The 18,812-nt window shown below is 49.0% G+C and overlaps 1 protein-coding gene across 11 annotated transcripts in view; it reads left to right on the forward strand.

Annotated features, from left to right (window-relative positions):
• The window catches only part of SEMA4D (semaphorin 4D), a 111,406-nt gene that overhangs the window by 52,829 nt on the left and 39,765 nt on the right, over positions 1–18,812 (forward strand). For 8 of the 11 annotated variants that reach the window (XM_036021442.1, XM_036021445.1, XM_036021446.1 and 5 more), the window contains exon 2: positions 15,213–15,277. The gene's annotated coding sequence lies outside the window, so the exon portion shown is untranslated. Of the gene's footprint in view, positions 1–2,066; positions 2,251–6,175; positions 8,060–15,212; positions 15,278–18,812 lie in introns of those variants that run through there. The other 3 variants (XM_036021444.1, XM_028531481.2, XM_036021443.1) reach the window with 3 other exon arrangements.

The following is an 18,812-nucleotide window of genomic DNA, read 5'->3' on the forward strand; positions in this document are numbered from 1 at the left end:
AGGAACTGAAGTCACCATCTTAACCCTGGCACCAGACTCCCTTGTGGAAAGAACTGTCCCTAGGGAGTAAAAGACACGTAGAGGGATGTCTGAGCTGTGCGCTGTGGGGAACTCATAGGCAGAGGTCAGCAGGGAACAGGGAGGATGGCCTAGATGTGCTCAGCAGGGGAGCAGGCCAGCCTGGCCTTCATTCTGCCTCTGCCCTGGGAGGTGGGTGGAGCCATGGACAGGACACCTTGGTGGCTGCAGTCTTAGGGGTGCTGTTGGTATGGCTTGGGGTGTGAGATTTGTGGGTTTTGCACTTCCTGGTTCATCTGTTGTGGGATGCACTGCTCAGCCCCATCTGTCTTTCTCTTCATCTGTTACTCTTATTATTGCCATTAGGAAAGAATAGTGGAGGGCTGTCCACATATGCATGGCTTAATGTTTTAGGACCTCACTAAGGCAGTCCAATTTTGTCCCTCAGACCTTGGCCCTCGATGCTGCTGGGGTGGGAGGGGAGCCCATGTTGGTTCCTCAGGCACAAAAAGCACCCTCTTAAAGCAGCATGAGAAGCTGCCCACTCTGCACTGACTGCACTTTGCTGGCACCACCCTGATTCTGTTTGGTTTCCACAGAGCCCAAGGGCAGTTTTTGTCTGGGTCCTGTGTGGCCATCCCTCAGGGCTTCCTTCCCCTCAACTGAAAGTGTGTCAGGAGTGGAATGGTGGGTCAGGTCCGCCTTGCACGGGGCTGGCACGGCATGGGCCTTGTTCCATGGAGGGGTGGGGAAACAGAGACATGACAGAAGCTTTGCCTGCTCCTGGCTACCAGGGTCAGCTTTGCACCAGTCCTCTCCCTTTATGGACAATAGTGACTTCATCTCTTCAGAAGCTCAAACCCCAGGCACTTAAACACTTGGTAATACAGTGGTACCACATCTAAGATTGGGAAGGGCTGTGAGATTTATTCTCCAAGAGGCAGCACCTTGTTAACTAAATGTTTCAGAGTTAAATCATTAAAGTGGTTCCTGATTGAATGTAGGTCTGGGATGGCTGGCAGCCATGGACACTGCTCTTGCTGTCCCTACCATGGGCCTCACTCTGCAAGCACTGGAGGTGATGAGGGGGGTGGGAACAAGTGGCTGGGGCCATGGGTGAGCCCTGGGGAGGGCAGTACAGTCTGCCAGGTGTACCTGCTGCTCTGACAGGGCTGTCCCTGTTTAACGGAAAACCCTCCTACTCTCCAGTTCTCCATGGTCTTCATCCTTCCACTTCAAATAAGGGTATTAGGCTTCCGCATGAATCAGTGTCCACATCAGCAACACCTGTGCTCAGGTGCCCAAGGGCGAGCCAGCACCATCCTGCAGGGTGACGTCGTTTAGGACAGGATGTGAGAGTCACAGAGACCAGAGCCACTAGAGGTACAAAAACAGATGGGTTTCATAAGGTGCCCAGGACAAGCTCTGCTCCTCTCTAATCAGTTTCTTTGGGGCATGTCCTTGTAGAAGAAGCACAGTGTGAAACTTGACAGGGGTCGTTTGTTATGGCTGCAACTCTTTGCAGGGTTAGACAGCTACTGGATGAGCAAGTTAAAGGTTCTTTGTGACTCAGGCCTTTCATGGCCAATTTTCTAACACTGCTAACATTGGCAGTTGCTAAGTGGTGTTAGGAACAACCCACACACTGAGGTCTGCTCTGTCATATCGTTCAGAAGCCAAGGACAGAGGGGTTGACGAGCTGGTCCATGTCGCATGGGCAGCTGGGCCTGCTATCTGGTCTGATTAGTGTCTCTCGTGGGGATAAATGGATAGGTCAGACCTTGACCAGGCATGGCAGCACAGGTGTGGGGATCCAAAAGTGTGGGGACAGAAGGACTGGTATGTGTCCTAGGGGGACTTAGGCCACCTTCCCTTTATTGTGGGGTTGCCTTGGGCGGGGGTGGGTGCAGTTGAGAAGTCCTCAAGAGAGAATCTGAAGAAACTGCTGATATTTGGGACATGGTTGTTTTGTAAGAAAAATATTGGAAAAATGGGGGGGAAAGAATAATACTGAAAAATGCATTATCTAATGTAAAGAAATTAGAAGATACAGGAAAGTCCAAAGAATGTATTTAAAGATTTCCTTGAAGGTCCACCCAGCACTAGGCACTGCTCACACCTTGTGCTCCTCTCTTGCCTCTGATAGGTGGTCACGACTCTGAGGTCAGATGAATCACCCAGCTCACCTGTAAAGGCAGGTAGTGCTGTCCTATCAGGATCCAGGAGTCAAGGGTGAGTGCTGTGTGCTTGGAGCATGTGCCACCTATACCCTTCTGGGTATGAATGGTCCTTTTTCCACCTGAATAAGCTTACATTTAAGTGCTGCTCTATCATCTTCTTGCATTTAATAATGTATTGTGTTCATCTGTACTTGTCAATAAGCATTGACTTGATGGTTTGTGTTGCCTACGCAGTGTGCTGTACTGATATTACTTATTTAGCCAGTTCCTGATGGGCACACATTTAGATGATACATCTTCACTCTTAAATGATGTGGAGATAAACATTCCTGAGCTGGCATCCTTTTGAACCTGTGGGATTGCTGAGGCTGAGGAAATAGCGTGGCAGAGCTAGTCAGGCTTTCTGGAAGGCCCCCTCGCCTTCGCCCTCACCTGTGAGCTGGAACTTCTACAGCTCTTTTTCTGGGTCTGGGAAGCAGTGGTTCATAGGTCCTGCATCCGGCCAGGTGTGGGCTCTTGCCCTGGATGGGGGCATTGTAGCCAGGTGGCAGTCATCTCCTAGGGGGACATGAAATTATTTCCCACTGAAGATTGAGGGACCACTCCCCCACAGTGGTGGGGTCCACACTGTTTTATGTGTTTTAGAACAAAGTTGCTCCCAGGGATCTTTTGGGATGGGGGCTGGGGAGCCAGGGTGAGCTGTGCAAGCTGGAGCAGGTATTTCAAGTTCTGGTTTGCAAGTTGAGAGTATTACAAAAAAAGTCCAGTTTTGAGATTTTGTGATGTATATCCTTGGCTCTGAGTAGTCCCCCACCTTGTGACTTAAATATTTCTAGAACTTTCTGTCACTTTTGGTGCTTGTCCTGGGCAACTGGACATGAGCATCTTCCCCTGCAGAGCTGCTGCTCAGTGCCCCTTCTGACCACGGGTCAGGGGTGAAGCAGCAGCTTTGGAAATGTCCAGACAAAATTTTAGTTAGAGTTTTCAATCAGGTTTCATAGTCATTTACTTGACATTGAGTAAAGCCCTAGAAGGCACATGCTCTGACCATCAGGCTAGTCGCCCTTCATTCACTTCAGTTCCTGTGACTTATTTCCTTTTTATGCTTTTTCTTAAAGCTGCCAAGAAAAAAATGAGTAGGGTATCCTCTTGACAGGCCCAATTAGCAATATTACATTTATTGGCAAGGCGACCCTCCCAGACTCCCTTTGGAGGGCATCTCTATCCTATATAAAGTGCCTGCTGGACTCCTCACTTGGAGCAAGTCCCTAGGTCAGGGTCTCATGTAGGAAGGCAAATACAGCTTTCTTGCCCTAAGGAGCTGGGAGCAGGCCCTGGTCAGACTTCGGGTTTTGGACCCTGACTCCTCTGCTGGTGTGGCTTCTGGAAGTTTCCAAGCCTTGGTCTTCTTATTTGGAAAGTGGGGATGATGGCGTACTGCTTGCTGGCTAATCAGGTTGCCGCAGGAGTCTCTGTGAGAGTCAGCATATCCCTGGTGCCATTCGTTGACCTGACTCACTCACCTTCCTGCCCCCGAAAGGCTCTTGCTGTAGTAATGGGGAAGTCTATGCTTCCTAGATGTGTCTCCCTGCCCTCTCACAGGGGATGAACAAGGCTAATACTAAAGAAACCAGAGGGTGAGGTGTGGCCTCCAAATAGCCTTGGGTAGGGAAGTGACTCCTGGTGGGTGGAGGGAGGGACTGCCCTAGGTCCGGTCAGGTGGTCAGGTGCCTGGCTGGTGATCATCATCTTGGAAGAGCTGGGGCAGCTCTGCCTGTAGGTGCTTCCTGGGCTTAAGACAAAGAGACTTGCATCTAGGGTCCCCTGCATGTTCCCTTTCCAACCCACCCTGGGATTCATAACAGCTTCCAGACCCGGAGCTTCTGGTGACCACGTGAAGGACATGAAAGGCTGGATGGAGCTGGGTTGGGTGGGCCCAGCCAGTCTCAAGGGGAATGGCATTGGCCACTGACAAAGTCAGACATAACAATGAGCATCCTGCTTTTCCTAGTCACCCATGGTGGGCCAGGTCCTATCTTCTTTTCTGCTCTCCCTGGGAGTACTTCCTCTCTAGAGATGCCCACCATCCTATGCCTGGATGTCAGGCTCCCATGAGAGTTGTCAGGTCCCAGTGCTGGGGAGACTGTGTCCTGGTGGAGGTGAAGGGCCAGACAGGACTGGGGGCTGTCTTTGCATGGTTTCTTCATGTCTGGGCTACAGAGGTTCTGAGGACTTGCTGAATTGACATTTGCGCCATACTGAGAGCCCTGTCTGCACCTGGCTGAGGACTCCCTGCTTTTCCTCTATAGTCCAGCACCCCCTTGGACAGTCACAGGTATGACCATGCCCATACTGGCTTCTCCATGGACCCTTGTAGACTCAGCCCACGTTCTTTACTCTGTCTGATACACAGGGGCTCAGCTCTCCTCTGCAGGGATGTGACTGGGCAGCACTGGTTGACACTGAGTGTGGATCCTAGAAAGAAGCCATGACAGTGGGGGTTGCTTCGTCCTGAACTTGTGACCACTTAAGACCATAAGGAAGTGCCATTTCAGGAAGTGCACCCATACCACCCCCAATTTGTCTGGACCACATCCTGCCATGTGGTCTGGGGAAAGCAGAAATGCTGGAGAGGCCTAGCCGTCAGCAGTCTTGTAGGCAAGTGGAGGACCTATCCCCAGGACCAGAGACCTGGGACCATGACCAGGCCGCACTTGTCTGAGGTCAGCACACTGGGCGCCTGTGTCCACACAGGGCAGCAGCCCACCTGAGGGACCAGGCTGCTGTGCTTGCTTTGCCTGTTGGGTCATCTGCAGGTGGCCACGTGCCCCAAGAAGCTCTCACCTGGTGTCCCTTGGCACAGAAACGGCAGTAACTCCCCTTGGGGATGGGGGTCATCAGGAGCCCACTGCACACAACAGGCCTGCACTTGTATTTCTTGGGGTACCCGTGCTCACAGGATGACCCAGGCACCTGGCTTGAATGTGGGTTGGTATCGAAAGGGAGTGGTTTAGTTATGTTTCTGTGATACCCCCACTGGCACTCAGCAAAGACAGGCTGCCAGGAGCAGAGGAGTGAGTTGTGCAGTGGGGCAGCCTAGGGCCCCACCTGGCTAGTGAGGTGGCATAGCCAGCTGGTGATGTTCCAGGTTCAGTTCTGTGGGAAACAAGGCTTCCAAGCTGTGTCACCTTCCATAGAACTGTGCGGTGTGGTGTGTACACACACACCCATTTTCTATTAGCTTGATAAATCCAATGGATAGAGAAGGATAATTACCCACATTTCCTTTACCAAGAGCATGTGTCCTAATAAAAAGGGTCCTGAAATGTGGAAAAATGGAGCCCTTTCCTCTGGCTGGCACTGTTCCAGGGCCCACATAATGGGATCCCCGCTGTTCTGTCCTTGAGTCCTTTCCTTACATCCCCGGTCACTGGATGTGGGTGCCCAGAGTTCCCAGTGTGGCAAGTGTGGTTGCGTCCCTGGCCAGCACCTGACATGACCATACCCCATGCAGAGTAGGGCACCTTGACTCTGTGCTGGTGTGAGCGGGAGCTGAGTTGTTCGGGACCAAGATGAGTCCTCTGCTGGGACAGGTGGGTGTGGAGGGGGTGGCCAGCTTATGATAATGTAAGTACGTTCTAGAACCTCTTTTAGATTTTCCAATTGATTTTAGTTCCCATGAATAGTGAGGATCAACGTTCCTGGCAGGAACTGAGGAGACCACTCCACCTCCATTCCTAACCTGCCTCCTAACAGCGATCCCCAAGAGGGCAGGCCTCCTTGGGGATGGCCAGACAGCATGAGGGCCTGTTAACCCTCATCAGCTATTCTCTTACCTGGAAGATAACCTGGTGATGGTGATGCACCAGCTACTGTTATTCCATGTCTCACACCTTCTGAATCACCTGGAAGATGACATAGGGCTCCAGATGGGAACACTCTATCCACTGTGAAATGGAAGGACAGGCCACCAAAGGACCCTGGGGAGTATTAGGCCCAGCTCTGGGAGCAGGTTGCAGGTTAATAGGATGGGTGCAGCTAGCAGAGGCTTGTGGAATGTGGGTAGACTCCCTGTGTGGTGGCTACAGAGCAAATCCCTGGAATCTGGGTACTTGGTGACTTCCAATGGCTATGACCCGACTTCCCTTCACACTGGGGATTGAAGCAAAAGCTACTCCCAGGCTCTTCCTGCCATGTTAAGGGATACAGGCATTTGGTTTTCCAGTACCGGCCTCAGGACCTGTATGACACACCCTCCTGAGACTGACCTTCCTGACAGCTTCTGCACCACCTTGTGGTCAGACAGACTGAGTCCCCTTGAAGCCAGGATGACGTCATTTTAGGTTGTTCCCTCTCCTGTCAGTGCCAGACTCCGGGGAGGAACCAGAGCAACTGGCCTGGAAACATCTGGAAGAGCCTTGAGGGCAGATTGATTGGCAGAGTGACTAACTCAGGTAGCATCCCTCAAGGTTCTTTGGTGGTGGTGCTTACTTGGGGATACACCTCTGCTGGTAATACAGAAATGGTTGCATTATGCCATTAGCATGCATGGAGATAGATGGTGGGCCAGGAAGTATCTTAGCAGCAGAGACAGGTTAGGAAAACTGGGACTTTTCCAGCCTCAGGTGGGGCCCGGCAGTGTTTGCTTCCTTCTCCTCTTAGCTCCATGTGGGGCTGTCTCCCTGGCCCAGTCTGAGTGCTCTTGGGAAGCCAGTCCACCTCTCCACAGTGGCCACTTGGTCTTCATTGATGGGTGTGGGCTGGTGTGGTTTGACCATTATTCAGAGGCACCACAGTCTTGGCTGCAAGGTGCTCACCGACACTAGGGGCTGAGCAGGCATTCCTGGATGTCACTGTGGAAGGTGTGGACACTGGTGAATAGAATAGAAGGCTTGTGCGGATAGTACATGCACCAAAGAGTGAACAGTCAGAAGTCTGACATCAGACTGAGGCAGAAATTGGCGGCCTGAGGTGATGGACTGGTGAACGTTCTTTCTGTCTTGTCAGGAGGGAGGTGACCTGGGGCCTTCGTGGAACATTTGCCAGAGTGTGTGGATTCTTTAATGGCCACGGCCTCGGGGGAGGCCAGGGTAAAAGGATGGGCTTTGTGTTGGCTCAGGCTGTGCTGACCCAAATTGGACAACAGCCTATGGTTGAGCTGCCCTGCCTCTGACTCTGCTGTGCAATTTTAAGGAACTTTAAGAACAGTATTTTGTGGTTTTAAGACTTTAAAAAAAATCCTGTCTCAGGCCTCGGCTTACTGAGGCTCTGAGGCCTGTCCCTCCTGCTGTGATGGAGAGGAGATTGCCTCATCCCTCTGCCACTGGGCTGAATCTGGGGGCCAGGCACAGGGCAGAGGGGGCCAGTCCCCGGGTGAAACCACACCTGCTCTCCCCCAACCCCTACCAACCCCTAGCTGTGGGTACTTGGAGGGGTTGTGAGTGCCTGGGGGTACATGCTGCTGCCACAGGCAGCCCAGAGTGCAATCCTGAGCCAGTCTCGGATTCTAGATGGTTCTGGGCAAATTCTGTGATTCATTAACCACCTGGAAAATAGCAAAGAGAAGAAGGAGCCACCATTTCTGAAGTGCCTGCTGTGGGGCCAGGATACCTCTTATCTCTGCTTTGAGTTCCTGGAGAAGGAAGGGTGGGGGTTGCTGCTCCAGGCACCAGGAACATCAGCTATAAGCACAGTGGGAGACAGAATTTCGCAGAGCAGGGTTCCTAGCCCTGCTCACTGTGACATGCTCCATCCCCCGTGCCACGGACCGTTCCAGAGTCCAGTTGGTCTGTAGGTGATTGCATGGCCCTGGAGGAAGCACTGCAGCTGCAACCGTGGCCCTAGACTACTTCCTGTGTTCTGTGTCTCTTTCTACTTGACAGCAATTCCTAAAACCTGTCTCACCAGGTGTGCCTAAGAAAACCTGCTTCTTCCCCTCCTGTGCTTGTTTCTGTTAGGATGTGGCCCATGTGGCCATGAAATTCTGGTCAGAACTTTTTCTGCACTGGAGAATATCCATCTATATCATGAGGTCACAGTGCCATTCTGTGTGGCTGTGTTACCATTTTATTTAAGTCCACTCCTATACTGTGTGTGTGCGTGCGCTTTATAATCCTTATTCACGTAGCTTTGTCCCCAGAGGTGGGCTGCATTGTAGCCTCTTCCAGGGAAATAGCTGGAAGAGGTAGAGAGACTGAGAAAGGTGGAAGGGCTGAGGGAGGGGCTGGAGAGGTAGAATAGCTGAGAGAGGTAGAGGGGCTGAGGGAATGGATAGGAAGGTTAAATAGGTGAGAAAGGTGGAGGGGTCGAGGGAGTGGTTGGGGAGGAGGAGGGGCTGAGGGAGTACCTCGAGGAGGTGGAGTAGCTGAGAGAAGTAAAGGGACAGTGACCTGTTCTATGTTATACAGCTAGGAAGGGGCAGCACCAGACCTGGATGAAAATGGGCAGGCTGGGCTCCGAGCCCACACCTGGTCAGGACACTTTGCTGCCTCCTCTGTTAGGGGGAAAATAAATACAAATTGAATTAAAGCATTGAATTGGCTTAAAAGAGGTATAAAAAGTGTTTGTGCTATATGACTTGATTGTGTTTTATAGCAGACCATGTACTCATATGCCTTTTCAAAAGCAGCTCAACAAACTGGGAAAACTTAGAAAGTTAGATGAACATACAAAGGGTACCCCAAGGAAACTGTAATTTATTTATTAAAAATTGTGTATTCTTACATGTTTAAACTTCATCCACTTTCAAAGTACTCTCCATTTGATGCAATACACTTATCGAGATGTTTTTTCCACTGCTCAAAACAGTTTTTGGACTCATTGATTTTTGAATCCTTTTAGTGCTTCTGCCATTTTTTGTTTCACCTCTTCCACATTGGCAAAATGTTTCCCTTTGAGGACTTTTTTCATCGGGAGACACACAAAAAAGTCATTTGGGGTGAGATTGGGTGAATAGGGGGGGTGAGGCATGAGGGTCATGCTGCTTTTGGTCAAAACCTGCTGAACACTTAGCGCAGTGTGGGCAGGGCCGCTCATAAATCACCCATCATGAAGTAGACAAATGCTTTGAAGGAATCTTCAAATAAAATTCACTGAAGCCAAAGGCAGCTTCTCACAATAACGCCAGTTGGTACACTGATATAGATGGGGTCCTAGAACACTCAGCTAGCGGGGGAAGTCTGTACTAAAAAGGGCCCACCCTCTGAAACATATTCTGGTTTTAGGGGGGTCCCCAACATAGAACAGGTCCTGGAACACTGTCAGCCCTGTGCAGTCCCCTTTTATTTTGGGAGTCAGGTTTGCTTGCTTCTCCTATATTCCTGCTTTGCTATAAGGAAGCAGATTTCAGCAGAATTGGGTTCTTTAATGCTCGTGGTGTTTGATCTCAGAAGATGTATCTCTCCAAAAAGATAAGCGACTCCTAAAATCTGTCAGTGAGGAGAGGTGTACAGGGTCTCCCGGAGTCTGTGGATTCCTCGCTGCTGTGGTGGCCTGGTCAGCCCCTCAGTTGCGCTCTGAAGGCAGTGGTGCCCTGTGGCTAGGTAGGCCTATCCTGATTGTTTGACGGCTTGGCTCATTTATAAAGTTGCTCCTGTCTGAAGGAGGAATTATGAGGTGTGCATTTCTTCCTTTGGCTGGATTATCAGCATTGTGAAGTGGTCAAGTTGGGAGCAGAAGACTTTGTCTAACCTGACAGAATTTTAAAGGGGAAAAGATAATTCAGTGAAAGTGAAAGAAGAAAGCAAGTCCCTGCTGTGTCAAAGATGTCTATGACACCACCTGAGACCTTGAGCAAACTTTAAAAATTAGTTATTTAAACCCTAAGGAATATTAGCTTCAATGTGGCCTCAGTTAGCTTTACTTTTTGGTCAGTACATCATTAGTAAGAGTGTATCTTTTCATTTTATGAGATAACTTTCAGCATAAAAGGAATCTCTTTTCTTGTTTTCTAGTGGGTTTGTTTTTCAGTACCCCCCTTGTAAGTCATGCAAGTTGTGTAGGATGAATCCGAGAAGAAGGAAGCAAACCTGTCAGTGTGATGAGTCTGAGTCTTGAGTCTGTTCCCCACTCCCTGAGGACAGAGCTTTACAACCATCTCACGGTATCTGCCGTGTGACACCCAGACATCTGCAAATAGGCTCTGCAGTCTAGATAGAAAGGCTCCTTGGTCGAGTTTTGCTGGTGGTTAAAGTCAGTCTTTAAAAAAAATGCATTCTAGTTGATAATTGGCAATGATCTGATTTCCAACATTGTCAAATTTCATTGGAACATCACACAGCCATGAAATCATGCTGGAGAGTATGGGACACACATGGGACGATGGCACATGCAGAGACTCCTGGGGACAACAGCACAGCTCCCACAGGGGCCCTGTCCAGCCTCCCACCTGCCCATGGGCAGTGGCTGCTTGCTTCTTTTTTGGACATCCAGGTTTCTGTTTCTGCTGCCTTGTGGCTGCAAGTCTTCCTCTCCCCCCAAAACTCCCCACACCAGGGTACTGTGGGCCCCTTGTGGCCTGCCCTCCCCCAGGCCCTGTGCACCCACTCAGTTTAGCCCTGTCTTACAGAAGTTGTCATTGAATGTTCTCCCCTGTTTCAGTTACTTAGGAGTTGTTCCAACAAAGTAACAGAATAACCAGAAATGATGTTAAGTCTGTCTGCTGTTCTTAAAAATTTACATCTGGTGAAATCCATGTAGTAAACTTCAAAATGGGAATTATATAATTATTAATTAATAATAAAGTTATTATAGCCCTTTTTTAAAATTGTCAAAAATATGCTTTCTGTATTTTCCAGGTTTTTTACATTTAATATATCTTCTAATATCAGATTAAAAATACCTTAATTAGCAAACCACATGCTTAAGGTAAGCACTCAGATAGTATTAAAAACAAATCGTTTTTAATACTGAACAAAAATGAAATACACTCAGCCCGGGTCAATGTGGCTGTTGGTTGGAGCATCTTCCCATTGTCAGAAAGGTTGTGGGTTTGTCTATTCATGGTCAGGGTGCATACGAGACAGCAACCGGTCAGTGTTATTCTTCCTGAAAAAATGAAATATACTCCTACTCCAGACCTAAGCCATTCTCTAGTCACTCACTCCCAGCAGGTCCTAGATTAAATTCTGATCTAATCAAATAGCTCTCTTTTTTTTATTAAATTACACACATACACAGATGGGCACATACCCTGTGCCTGCACAAATAGGAATGTACTGTAACACTGCCTAGAACCTTGATTTTTACTGATCTACGTATCTTGGACAGACTTTCACCTTAGTGGCTGCTTATTCTTTTCAACAGCCACATAGTGTTCCAACCTAGGGATTGCCACAGTTCATATACAATATACATACATGTGTCTACAGAAATATACACACCCACATACAAACACAGATGGATTTCTAGATTTTCCTGTTGGGCATCTTTTGCACATATGGGTGTGTCCACACTGGTTGCTGGCGGGGAACTGCTGGGTCAGAGGTTCTCGCAGGTGTTGCCCAGGGGCCTGCAGGAAGTTGCCCTGTGTGTGTAAGTACTGCCAGGCCACTTACCAGTGCACAACATAGCCAGCTGTCTCGTGCTGCTCTTCTGCAGTGGCGGGACACGGCATCTGGCTCTAATGTACAAACCCACCCTACACAGGACAAGTGGGGTGAAGTGTTGATTGTCATTGAGGGTCTCCATTTCACTGACCTGGGCACTGAGAGGGGTTCTGGGCTGGGTGAGGAGGTTGAATAGAAGGGGCTTGAGACCTCCTCCCAGTCTCTAGCAGCAGAGTGTGGCTGTGGGCTCAGGGACACCAGGGCACTGAGCCTGAGCTCCCGTGGGCAGGAGGAGGCTGGCGGAGCCCCAAGACACTTTGCAGGAGGGCACTTAGATGTACTGGCAGCCAAATCCTGCTTTTATATCCTACCACGTCTTCTCAGCAGCTGTTCCCAGGTATGAAGAATCACCACTGGTACTTAGGTAGTGCTTTCAAGTTGCCACACTCTGCTTTAAGGTCTTCACAAGGTTACCTCTGGGTTCTCGAAACAATCAAATGTTGCAGGCACTACTGTTATGCCCACTTTCTGGATAAAGAAACAGACCCAGAGAGGCCCAGAAATGTCCCCAAGGACACACAGCTGGTTAATGGAGAAGCCTGGCCCGTAACCCAGGTCATCCTTCCTGCAGAGCCCCATGCTCTGGCCCCATCCCACCTGTGCCTTCTCCACATGCTTAAAGAGAAGAAAGACCTGGCTGCTGCTGGGTAAGGGGCTTTCTGAAGGGAGGTCACAGCTGCAGAACTCAAGGGAGATGCAACGGCAAAGGCCCGCTGAACCCTGGCCCTTTGCTGCTGTCCTGAGCAGCCATCAGGCCTGGGCGTCAAGGCTCCCACACTCCTACCCTGCTGGGGGGTAAAGGCATGTTTCTCACCAGGGAGAGGGAAACAATTCTTTTCTGACTTAATTTCACTACTTTGTTTTGCAAATGGACCTTACATTCTTTATAGGTACCTGTTATAAGAAGTTAGGAGAAGCTTAGTGAAAACTATATGGTTAGTAATTGCAGGAGGAATGATGAGGACCCCGGCTCGTGGGGTCCACGTCATTATGGAGGAAAATGAGACATTCACACGGATTACCGAATCTGGTAGAGGAAAAGGAATGGCATGGCTTTTCTGTCAAGAGGAGCAAAAGCCTGGTCCTGTCTCCAATGAGCTTTTATTGTCTTACTGGGCACATTACAAGAAGATCCTCATTAACTATGCACAGGATTGCTTTAGGTGGTTACCTTATACAGAAGACAAAGGAGAGGATGCTGGTAATCACATCACAGAAGAGGGATATTTGCAAATGAAAAGGCAAAAGTACTTGGACAGGTTACACTCATCCTTGGAAGGTTTAGCATGGTTTTTAGGAAGTTGCTTTGCAGTAAATGTCCTCAATTCAGGGTGAGGGAGTTTTAGCAAAAAGCAAGACTCAAAGCGGCCTAGGTACATTGCAGGCCTGATTCCCCACGGGAGAACCTATCCGTGGGTGTGGGACCTGTGCATCTGCTAGTGGGAGCTGGGTCCACACCACGCAGAACAGTCTACCACAGAGGAATACGTATTTTGTGATCTTTAGTGTGTAATAACTAATTATATAGAGCTTGTGGGGTTTTAGCTTGAGAAGGAAGAAAAATTGCCGTGATGAAGTGTGTGGACAGCTAGGGGTTGAGGCCTCTGTGGTTGACTGAGGCCGGAAGTATGTATTTTTACCAAGGAACCGCAAGGGCTAGAAGCCGTTTGGCGGAGGTGAGATACGGAAAGTTGGCTTGAAGGAGGAAATGAGGATGTCCAGTGCACAGAGGGAGGTTATTAAGAGTGCAGACCCCTGGCCTGTGTTGTGTGTTTATTACCAGGAAACGAAGGTGAATAGGGTATGTGCTTGTCCAACCACAGAACAAGCAACTCTGGGCTTTTATTTATTAAAATAGCAAAGCCTTATTGAATTTCTAGAAGAGAGACATTTTTCTGTTTATGATTTGTAGTGTTCATGCTGTTTACACGAATCACTCTTTTTCCCAAGACATCTCCAGATGGCTTCTGGACCTCGTCTGTCTGTGTGACGGGAAACCCTCACAGTTCTTCAGGTTCACCCCTCACGTGTCCATCAAATAAGCCAGCGTCTCCCCTGGCATTCAAATGGAAGACAGCAGTTCTGTGTGCTGAGTGGATGTGGCCTTGTCCAGGACACTTGCCTGCTTGCTAAGATGTGAAGTTATTTTTGCTGACAAGGCAAAAGTAGTTGGACAGGTTACACTCATCCTTGGAAGGTTTAGCATGGTTTTTGATCATGATCAAAAGGATCATGATCAGCAGTAGGGGCAGCAGTGCTGATGGGAAAAAGTCAGAGACAGCCACTGCTGAGGGAAAGGCCTAGAGTCAGTCTTTGAAAGCCTCACCACAGTGGGTCCTGATGAATCCTAACCATTTTCTGCTGTCACTTTGGGATCTCATTTGCTAACGTGAGGTTTTTGCTTAGGGTGCAGGGGACATGTCAGGCTCCAAGGGGCCCTGGGTGACCCTGGAAATCATGTGCCATTGGTGGACATGTAAGAGTGGTATGCACTCTGGTCTCTGTTCTGTGAGCATGCTTGGTCCCACTCGTTGTGGCTATGAGGGAGGGAGAGGGCACCAGCTTTGTTCCTGGGAGCCCCTCCTACTTCTTAGCTGTCTTCAGAGAAATGGCAAGAATTGTTTAAGCTCTTAAAGTAAAAGAAATTAATACTCCAATGACAAATAATGCTAGAATTTGATTCTCAGGTTTAAAAAGTATGCTGGATCATATGTAGCCATAGAGGAGTCAGCATCAATTTAACCAACTGCTAAGCCTTCATTAATCCTACACAGTGACCTCTGGTTTCGCCATTCTGATTGTCTTTGTTGAATAGTTGGTGATTTTACTGGACTTGGGTCCCTGTATTGAGGGCTCTGTCCTGCACTGTGCAGGGATAACAAGCACCCCAGAAACCTTGCTGCACCAATGTGGAAATTCTTCTGTTTGGCTTAAAAACAGCAATCAGAAACAAAGAAAATTAAAAAGCTAAACAGGTTCTTTAGGAAATCACTTTCTTGTAAATATTTTGTATTTATATTTTGCTTTCTCTTTCATTGCCTCACACCTTTGGGTTTCAAGGATGAGTTCTAAAGGATATATCTGAAGTTTATGGACAATTCAGGGATACTTTTAATTAATGACTGTAACTGTGGTTCATTTTGTGGAAAAGGGGCAACTGTCAAGGACTGGAGATGAGCTCTGTACCTGGGTGACCAGCTGAGTATTGTGTCCTTTGTTTATGGATGAATGATTGCATATTCACTCCATTTGTACAAGTGCACAAATGCCATGCCAATCCTGGGTCAGAGGGTCCAGAACGTAAAAAAAAGTTAGACATTTCTTTTTAATACTGTCCCAGAATTGATGCTGACTTTATATGGATGGATAACTTAAGTGTTTAAATATTCTTGTTTCCCATTATTTCCAGAACAAAGATTTCTGAAGACTTCTTCCTAGAAACGATTGGGAAGTTTCAAGAGGCACAAGATAAAGGTAAAGTCTTTTTCTTCCCTTAATCTGTATTCCAGTTTATCAAAGTTGACACTTTGTGGAAGCCTCAGTGAGATTCAGCAGAAAGTTGGATGTTGGTCCCTGCACGGTCTGAGGGGCCCAAACCTGGGCTTGGCCACTGTCCCTTGGGTTGGCTCAAGGTGGACCCCAGGGACCAGGAGGTACGGTGCACCTGGACCTCCATGCATCACCTGATTTTCCTTCCTCTTCCCTTACCTCTCCTGGCCTGTGCTGCTTCACCAGCGTTCTGGCTGGTGGCCGCTCTCTAAGCATGGAAATGCTCCATCTTCTCTTTGGGAGCACATGGATGTTGTCTGTGAGGTCCAATGCAAAAACAGGGATTTCAATGTCATTATGCCCTGGATTTGGGTTGTTTTATGATTAATTTTAATTTTGGTCCATTAATACATGGTCAACCATGTATTTTCAGGTTTAGAGGAAAGAGAAATGCCAGTTTAATTTATAAAAACAAAAGGAAACCCCACATCTCATCTCACCCTCTTCTGTGACTCGAGTGTCATGAGTGGACCAGCAGGACTATCGCTCTGCTGCCAGCAGGGTCCTGGGTGTTGACCATGCGTGTGGCACACAGCTCATGCCAGTTTGGTGGGCAGCAGTCATGATGCAGCTTTACTTCCAGACACTTGGCACTGTCTGTTTGTTGGCTGGTCACAGACAGACACATGTTGTTAATAGCCTGGTCTGAGCCCCAAATTTTCTTATTGGTGTGTCAGGTCATGACATTAACTAGGAATTCCAAACACTAGAATTTATGCTCCCAGGATTTTTCCCCCTATATCATTTGTCTTTGAATTTTGCTTGCTGCACTGTCAGTTTATCATACTAGGCAGGGGTCCTCACTGCTCTGGGTACCCACCCTGCATATGCCCCTCTCAGCACGTGCCTGTCATCACTGCTGGTTGATTCATAGTCAGTTGGTTAGTGTGTGTATGTGTGTCCCTCACCCCACTGCCCTGTCCCCTCCCTATCTCCCATCAACATACACAGTACACATGTGCCAGGTTTAGGTGAAGGGACAAGGTTGAGGCATGTCTGGCAACCCGACTGGCTTGTTTACCCGTGCAAGGTGGCTGGAGAGGGAAGCAGGGGTCCTGGGGTGGTGTCCTGGATGATGTTCTCCAGAGTGAGTGAAGCCCACCTCCAGGGCTGTGCACATCTCCATGTAGCTGGAGTGCTGCTCCCAGCGATCTGCCCTGGGAAACTGCAGTTGAAACATAAACTCTTTGTTGTGGGCATATGACACAGAGAGCTCCTGAAATCTATACTGATTCCTGAGGGGACAAGGCCATTACTTTGAGGTGGTGACATGAGCACCATAGCTAGAATTGGGTAAGGGGACCAGAGGTGGGGGAGGAAGACATGACAGGGGGCATGAGGTCGGGGATGGGAGGCCAGGGGTATAGGTGGGGACATGGGTTAGGAGACAGCCTGGGGTTATGCAAGGGAACATGGCCATGGGGAAGCTTAGGGGTGGCATTGGTCGGATATAGTCTTAGGTGATTACCTCACACTCTGTTCTCAGCTGAGAGGAGAAGGTGTGGGCAGGTGCATGTCTTCCATTGTCCTGACCACATGGCCTGGAGGTAGAGGAGGGCTTCAACTGTCTTGTTTTTTCATAAACCCCTTAGTCAAGAAGCCAGAATAGGCTGCCCTAGCAGTCATCTACAGCTGTCACCTAGGATCTCCTTTCACGGGTTCCCTGGAGAGTCCAGTGAGGGCACTTTTAATGTCAGCTAGCATCCTGTTGCTGATGGGCACTGACACATTATGAGTGGTAGTGAGCAGTGTCCCCTCTGTGACCCATTCCTACTGTCCAGATAACTGGTCCTAGGAAGGGAAACCAAGGTGTGAGGTGGGTGTGACAGACAGCACCTGCAGTCCTCAGTTCCTACCTCCCCAGACACCAGTCTGCAGTCACCATTTGCATCTGAGAATGCAACACTAGATCAGATTGTTGTGCTCATCAGAACAGCATGCATACCGTACCACACATGTGTGGATACACACACACATATGCATGCAGACACACATGACTCTGCATAACATGTGCCTGCATTCATGCACCCACGTGATTTACGCACAGAAATGAACGTATACCTGAATGCACACATGTGTGCAAACACAGATGCTTGTACATGTATGTCACACCTATACAATGTGCACACAGATGCACACACATAGAACTCAGATGTATACAAGTACACGGGCAGGTATGCACACATGTGTACACATAGATGTATGTACAGAGTTTCATGAGCCAGCCCTTACCCTTGCTGCTTGCTGTTTGCTGGGTACACCTGTTTTCTTTGCCACAGCCTCCTGGCTGATTCAAGGCCATTCTGGTGTCAAGCTACCATGTGAATGGCACTGAGTGATGGCCTCATAGACCTTCTGGCTTCTGTTCTCCAGGTATAGAACTGGATTGTCACTCCTCGTGAACCAGCACAATTGTGTGTAGGTAATGGGAGTGTCATGTGTGACCCTGTCTTCCTGATGGGTCCCCTGTCTGTGTGTGAAAGGAAGCACTTCACACGGGAAGGTAAAATACTACTGCTGACACTCAGCTCACCAGCAAGATACCTCCACTCCTCAGAATTGCCCAGGAAAGCCAGCAGAATGGGCACTTTATCCTATTGTTTCCATTTGAATATTTAGACTGTGATTCCTAATGTGAGACCCCCTCTGTGGTTGCAGAGCCAGGCTGGTGGAGTGCATGGTGGCAGCATGTCGGTATAGGTGTGGGGTGTGCTTTGCTTAGCCAGTTTTAAATTATAAAAAATAATACATACAGACCTTAGTGTCCTACAGCTGTGTGGAGTTTCTGCAGAGTATTCAGCAGTCACTGGGCACTTGGGAATGCTTAATGAGTGGGTTGCATTAGTAGCACAACACTGTGTGAGAGACTTCACCTAGCCTGGGCTCCTGAATCCACCTGGTGCCCAACTTCCTATGGAGGGCAGGAGAGCAGTGTCCCCACCCAAGGCCAGGGGCCAAGGGTAACATGCCTCCTACATAGTGAGCACTTCTGAGAGTTCCTCTGCAGACAGTGAGCACTCACAGACTCTCCATGAGGCAGCCTCTCTTCCTCCTGGTGCATTTGGTTTTACACTTGGAGTTTGGGTTAAGCCCTTGCTGCGGGGTACCTAGCCAGTCATCCCTCTGGATCCCAAGAACAGGGCTTGGCATGCCGACTGGTGCCCGTTTCTGCAAGTAGTTGTGTTGGTACATAGCCACATGCTATTATGGTGGACTTGAGTAGCAGGGATGACACTGCAGGACTCAAGAAGCTGACAGTAATGTCTCTCTGGCCCTTTGTGGCAAAGGGGTGCCGCGTCTGCCCAGTATGTGCCAGTCCCAGGAGAAAATGAGGAACTGAGTGCTCCCTGACCTCAAGGGCTAACAGTAGGTCAGGATGGGCAATAGACGCCAGATGAGTGGGAGCCTGGCTGGGTGGGCCTCCAGGCCCAGAAGAATAAGTGCAGAGGGGGTACTGGTG

Source organism: Phyllostomus discolor, chromosome 3 (genome assembly GCF_004126475.2).
Source record: "Phyllostomus discolor isolate MPI-MPIP mPhyDis1 chromosome 3, mPhyDis1.pri.v3, whole genome shotgun sequence".
In the NCBI taxonomy this organism is placed as follows: domain Eukaryota; kingdom Metazoa; phylum Chordata; class Mammalia; order Chiroptera; family Phyllostomidae; genus Phyllostomus; species Phyllostomus discolor.